This window comes from Tursiops truncatus, chromosome 17 (assembly GCF_011762595.2).
Source record: "Tursiops truncatus isolate mTurTru1 chromosome 17, mTurTru1.mat.Y, whole genome shotgun sequence".
NCBI lineage: Eukaryota > Metazoa > Chordata > Mammalia > Artiodactyla > Delphinidae > Tursiops > Tursiops truncatus.
The window spans coordinates 39,423,192-39,430,531 of NC_047050.1; the positions used below are offsets into that span (position 1 = coordinate 39,423,192).

Here is a 7,340-nt window from a genome sequence, read left to right on the forward strand (position 1 = left end):
TTAGTAAACATTAGTCAAAAAACATACGGAGTACAGAGGTAACTTTAAGATAACAATAAGCTACCTACAGAAAAAAAAAGTCGAAAAAATGGTGTACACAAACTATATGGAGAAAATTAGAAAACTATTGGAAAACATTAAGGAAGCCTGAAATAAGTGGAATACCATGTTCAAAGACAGGAAGATCCAATATTGTAAAATTATAAATCTCCCAAATAGTTAATCTATAAAATCAATGGAACATCGATCAAAATTCAACATATTTGTGTATGTGTGGATGTGTGTGAGTCTCTGATATGTGGATACATTTCTTAAGCTGTCCTCTCTCAAGGAAAAGGACCAGAATAACCAAGATAATTTTTAAGAGCAAGATAGGAACATTTGTTCTATCTAATATAAAGCTTTAACATAAAGTTATAATTATGATATTTTTATTATATCTATATTATTATAAAATTACATTTATTTATTAATTTTGTGTTAAATTTGTTGTTGTAAAATTATGTTTGTGAATTAAGTGTGTTTTTACTGTGAAAATGGACACACCAAAGGACCAGAATAGAAAACCCAGAAATAGACCATAAATAATACATGGATTGCAGATCATTGGAGCTGAGCCAATGTTATAAGGGGAAAAAATATAAAACGGTATTCTTAGCACATGCAGTGCACAGAAGTAAATTCAAGATCTAACCAATGGTGTACCTAACACCTAAATGTGAAGAGCAATTTTTTTTTTTTATTTTTGGAAGAAAATATAATGTCTTTATTACTTGCAGTAGGGTGATATAAAAATATTTTAAATTAAATTTTCAGACTTCTGTCTAACAAAAGACATCGCAGACAAAGTTAAAGGACAAATTACAGTCTGGGAAAAGATATTCGCAACAAAGAATTGCTTCCAGATAATTTGGGGTGAGGTAGAGGGTAGAATTGACAGATGTGGAGGTGGACTGGTTCTGAAGCACAAGGAAGAGGGCTAAGTAAAATCTATCTCAATTTTCCAGTTGAAGCAACTCAGATTTGTTCCTCCCACTTCTGCACTCTATTGTAGAACTTGTATGATAATATTATTGTTTGCTTATGAGTCTGTCTTCCTCACTAGACTTGGCGTCTTTTAATCTAAGACTCGAGATTTTTAATCCACAGCCTCAATAACAAAGCGGCTACAGTTCTGGAGCCTGAGTTTCTGCCTGGCTCAATCATTTGTTGGCTGTGGGAGCTTATGCAGGTTATTTCATTGCCGTGGCCCCAGTTTGCTCACTTGTGTGATGATGGAAATAATAATAATAAAGTCTTTTGAGTCATATAATGACTCAACGGTCATTATATCAAATGAGTTAATACACATAAAGCATTTAGAACAATGCCTTGACACAAGCATTTGTGGAGCGAATTAACCATACAAGTAACAAGGGCAAACTTTTCTTTACATCTCCCTGAAGGAAGTTAAACTGCACAATTTCAATGGCATTTCACCCACAGCGCAAAACAAATAAGTACCTGACAAATATTTCTTTTCTTTCTTCCATTCCCAAAATCACCAAAATCACGAAAGATGACAAAGATGATACAAGGTTTTTTCAGAATTTTGAGGAAGAAGTAATAAATAGTGGGGATGGTACCTGGAGTTAGCTAAACTGTAAGGTAAGAGCACACTCCTCCCAACTGCCAATGCTAAACAAGGCTTTTGACTCCAAAGGCAAGGAGTTAAGGTCCAACTACAAAGTTAGAGAGAAGATCGCCCTCATTTCTGAAAACAACTAAGTTTGAGGGTTTTCCAAAACCATCCTCAGATTCCATAATTCACTAGAAAGACTCACAGCTCGCTGAACGCGACGGCAGCTCTATAGGTTGCTGTTATCTCCTCCAGTGGACCCGGGGCTGCGCTCCAGCAACCATGTCTAAGGGACCTGCAGTTGGCATTGATCTTGGCACCACCTATTCTTGTGTGGGTGTCTTCCAGCACGGAAAGGTGGAAATAATTGCCAATGATCAGGGGAACCGAACTACACCTAGCTATGTCGCCTTTACTGATACCGAATGATTGATCCGTGATGTTGCAAACAATCAAGTTGCAATGAATCCCACCAACACGGTGTTTGATGCCAAACCCCTCATTGGACGAAGATTTGATGATGCTGTTGTCCAGTCTGATATGAAGCATTGGCCCTTCATGGTGGTGAATGATGCAGGCAGGCCTAAGGTTCAAGAAGAATACAAGGGAGAGACAAAAGGTTTTTATCCAGAGGAGGTGTCATCCATGGTTTTGACAAAGATGAAGGAAATAGCAGAAGCCTACCTTGGGAAGACTGTTACCAATGCTGTTGTCACAGTACCCGTTTACTTTAATGATTCTCAGCGTCAGGCTACCAAAGATGCTGGAACTATTGCTGGGCTCAATGTACTTAGAATCAAGGAACGGACTGCTGCTGCTATTGCCTATGGCTTAGACAAAAATGTTGGAGCAGAAAGAAATGTGCTGATCTTTGATTTAGGTGGTGGCACTTTTGATGTGTCAATCCTCACTATTGAGAATGGAATCTTTGAGGTCAAATCTACAGCTGGAGATACCCACTTACGTGGAGAAGACTTTGACAACTGGATGGTCAACCATCTTATTGCAGAATTCAAGCGCAAGCACGAGAAGGACATCAGTGAGAACAAGAGGGCTGTCCGTCGCCTTCGTACTGCTTGTAAGCGTGCTAAGCACACTCTCTCTTCCAACACCCAGGCCAGTATTGAGATTGATTCCCTCTTTGAAGGAATCGACTTCTACATCTTAATTACCTGTGCCTGATTTGAAGAACTGAATGCTGAACTGTTCCGTAGCATACTGGACCCTGTGGAGAAAGCCCTTCGGGATGCCAGGCTAGACAAGCCTTAGATCCATGATATTGTCCTGGTGGGTGGTTCAACCCGCATCTCCAAGATTCAGAAACTTCTACAGGATTTCTTCAATGGGAAAGAACTGAATAAGAGCATCAACCCTGATGAGGCTGTTGCTTATGGTGCAGCTCTCCAGGCAGCCATTCTATCTGGAGACAAATCTGAAAATGTTCAAGATTTGCTGCTGTTGGATGTCACTCCTCTTTCCCTTGGAATTGAAACTGCTGGTGGAGTCATGACTGTCCTCAACAAACGCACCACCACCATTCCCACCAAGCAGACGCAGACCTTCACAACCTACTCGGACAACCAGCCTGGTGTACTCATTCAGGTTTATGAAGGTGAGCATGCCATGACAAAAGATAACAACCTGCTTGGCGAGTTTGAACTCACAGGCTTACCACCTGCCGCCCGTGGTGTTCCTCAGATTGAAGTCACTTTTGATATTGATGCCAATGTCATCCTCAATGTCTCTGCTGTGGATGAGAACACAGGAAAAGAGAATAGGATTGCCATCACTAATGACAAGGGCCGTTTGAGCAAAGAAGACATTGAACGTATGGTTCAGGAAGCAGAGAAGTATAAAGCTGAAGATGAGAAGCAGTGGGATAAGGTGTCTTCGAAGAATTCTCTAGAATCCTATGCTTTCAGCATGAAAGCTACTGTTGTGGATGAGAAACTTCAAGACAAGATTAATGATGAGGACAAACAGAAGATTCTTGATAAGTGTAATGAAATAATCAACTGACTTGATAAGAACCAGACTGCAGAGAAGGAAGAATTTGAACATCAGCAGAAGGAGCTGGAAAAAGTCTGCAACCCCATCATTACCAAGCTGTACCAGAGCGCAGGAGGCATGCCAGGAGGAATGCCAGGAGGAATGCCCGGGGGCTTCCCTGGTGGTGGAGCTCCACCGTCTGGTGGTGCCTCCTCTGGGCCCACCATTGAAGAGGTTGATTAAGCCAGCCTAGCATAGGGTTAGCATTGTTCCACACAACACTAAAGGACCCAAATTTGTAGCAAATTCCATGGCAGTTTTAAAGTTGAGCTGCTGTAGTAAACTGGACATTCTTGATACTTGAACATGGAATGTGTGCACAGGGAAAGGAAATAACATTGCACTTTACAAGCACTGTATTGTAAATGGAAAATGCAATGTCTTAAATAAAACTGTATTTAAAATGGGCACCATAAAAAAAAAGACTCACAAGCTCAATGAAAGCTATTATATCCACAGTTGCATTTACTACAGGGAAAGAATACATTAAAATCAGCCAAAAGAAGAGCTGCATATGGCAGAGTCTAGGAGAGTCCCAATTGTGACATTTCCATTGTCCTCAGGAGGTCCCAGTATTGCTGTGTGACAATACTCACTGAGTGTTGCCACCCCTGGAAGCTCAGCTGAACCTCTGTGTCCAGAACTGTATTGAGGCTTCATTATATAAGCATAGTTGATTGATTGATTGCCCACATGGATAAAGTCAATCTCTAGGTCCACTGATACCATATCACCCAAAGTCCCCACCCTAAACCATGAGTTGATCTTTCTGGTGTGGCCAGCCCCTTCTCCAAGACTATTAAGTATGGCCAGGTGAAGGAGGAGGAAAGTAGGAGGAGGAAGAGGGATGGGATGGAAGGGGAGAGAAGAGGACAGGACAGGACAGGAAGCTTTCTTGTGAAAAGAAAAGGGATTCATTCCCCAAGCTCATGACCACCACTCAGTAAGCTTTTGTATACTTCACAACCACCCCATGAGATGTTCAAGATTTTGTAGATGAAGAAACTGAGACTCCAGGAGGCCAAGTAAATGGCCCTAGATCCCCCAAGATAGAAAGAAGACACACTGGGACTGGAAGCCAGGTCTTCTGGCCATATGTTCCTGTTCTTTCCATACAATTCACAGTCTCTGTGTTCTGCACTTATGTCAGTCTTTTTTTTTTTTACCTTTCTTTAAGATCAAAGTATAGTTAATTTATAATGCTGCATTAGTTTCAGGTATACAGCAAAGACTGTTCAGTTATGCATGTATATACATACATATATACATATATATATGCTTTTTCAGATTCTTTCCATTACAGGTTATTACAAGATGTTGAAAATAGTTCCCTGTGCTATACAGCAGGTTCTTGTTGTTTACCTATTTTATATACAGTAGTGTGTATATGTTAATCCTAAACTCCTAGTTTATCACCCCACCACCCCACCCCACTATCCCCTTTGGTAACCATAAGTTTGTTTTCTCTGTTGGTGAGTCTATTTCTGTTTTGTAAATAAGTTCATCTGTATCATTTTTTTATACACCACATATGTGATATCATATATTTGTCTTTCTCTGTCTGACTTACTTCACTCAATATGATAACCTCTAGGTCCAGTCCTTCACTTTACTCCAATTCTGCAAACTTTAGACTTTTCCTTAAAGAGCTTAGAACAGTCTTTCTTAGCCTGTTAAGTTCTCATAAAGTTTTGGATTAATTAAAGAGATGCAGATTAGCAACTTTAGAATGTGGGAACAATAATTTTGCACCAAAATTTATCGTCAAAGGAGGATGCAATTTTTTGCTTTGTTCTGGAATTTTGTCATAATGAGGCAGTCATTTGTCTCTTAGACCTTCCCTTCTCAGCTCCCCACCACCCCACCCTATTGGTGAAATAGGCACCTGTGTCAAAGAGCTAATAAGGGGTCTTCCTTACAGGTCTCATTGCAAGCAAAGGCTTAATGGGCTTGGACAGCATGGCAGGCTGGTAAGAGGCAGGGTGAGACAAGGGCAAGACATTGACCCCACTTTAGAATTTGCCCTGCATCCAGTTCCTAAGATTGTGCTTTTGGCCGTTGTGCCAATAAAAACTTAACAACTAGCAATCCTTTAACTAATTCTTATCAAATGTTATTGGAAAATATAATCAACAAAAAATAAAACTAACCGTATGCGGTAAAATTTGTTACACATGAAAAACTCAAAAATTAAAAATGGGAAACAGACTCGGTAGAAATAGTTTTATTAAAAAAAATCAACAGTATCGGTTGGAGACCTTCAAGATGGCAGAAGAGTAAGACGTGGAGATCACCTTCCAGCAAAAAATATATCAGAAATACAACTACATGTGGAACAACTCCTACAGAACACCTACTGAACGCTGGCAGAAGACCTCAGACTTCCCAAAAGGCAAGAAACTCCCCACATACATGGGTAGGGAAAAGAAAAAAGAGAGACAAAAGAATAGGGATGGGACCTGCACCTCTGGGAGGGAGCTGTGAAGGAGGAAATGTCTCCACACACTAGAAAGTCCCTTCACTGGCGGAGATGGGGCGTGGGCGGGGGGGAGCTTCGGAGCCATGGAGGAGAGCGCAGCAACAGGGGTGCGGAGGGCAAAGCGGAGAGATTCCCACACAGAGGATCGGTGCCGACCAGCACTCACCAGTCGGAGAGGCTTGTCTGCTCCCCCGCCGGGGCGGGCGGGGCTGGGACCTGAGGCTTGGTCTTTGGTCGGATCCCAGGGAGAGGACTGGGGTTGGCGGCGTGAACACAGCCTGCAGGGGTTAGTGCACCACGGCTAGCCGGGAGGGAGTCCGGGGAAAAGTCTGGACTTGCCGAAGAGGCAAGAGACTTTTTCTTCCCTCTTTATTTCCTGCTGCCCGAGGAGAGGGGATTAAGAGCGCTGCTTAAAGGAGCTCCAGAGACGGGCGCGAGCCGCGGCTAAAAGCGCGGACCCCAGAGACGGGCATGAGACGCTAAGGCGGCTGCTGCCGCCACCAAGAAGCCTGTGTGCGAGCACAGGTCACTATCCACACCCCGTTTCCGGGGAGCCTGTGCAGCCCGCCACTGCCAGCGTCCCGGGATCCAGGGCCAACTTCCCTGGGAGAACGCACGGCGCGCCTCAGGCTGGTGCAACGTCACGCTGGCCTCTGCCGCCACAGGCTCGCTCCGCATCCGCACCCCTCCCTCCCCCCAGCCTGAGTGAGCCAGAGCCCCCGAAGCAGCTGCTCCTTTAACCCCGTCCTGTCTGAGAGAAGAACAGATGCCCTCAGGCGACCTACACGCAGAGGTGGGGCCAAATCCAAAGCTGAACCCCAGGAGCTGTGCGAACAAAGAAGAGAAAGGGAAATCTCTCCCAGCAGCCTCAGGAGCAGTGGATTAAACATTCACAATCAACTTGATGTACCCTGCATCTGTGGAATACCTGAATAGACAACGAGTCATCCCAAATTGAGGAGGTGGACTTTGGGAGCAAAGATATATATTTTTTCCCCCTTTTTCTCTTTTTGTGAGTGTGTATGTGTATGCGTCTCTCTGTGATTTTGTCTGTATAGCTTTGATTTTACCATTTGTCCTAGCATTCTGTTGTTTTTTAACTTAGTTTTTAGTGCTCCTTATGATTCGTAGATTTGTTTTTTGGCTTGGTTGCTCTCGTCTTTCTTTTTTTTAAATTATTTTTTAAAAATTTAA

The 7,340-nt window shown here is 42.8% G+C and overlaps 1 pseudogene; it reads left to right on the top strand.

The window, feature by feature from the left end:
* Window positions 1-1,857: 1,857 nt before the first annotated feature.
* Window positions 1,858-3,940, top strand: LOC101318585 (heat shock cognate 71 kDa protein pseudogene; annotated as a pseudogene).
* The last annotated feature ends 3,400 nt before the right edge of the window (window positions 3,941-7,340 follow it).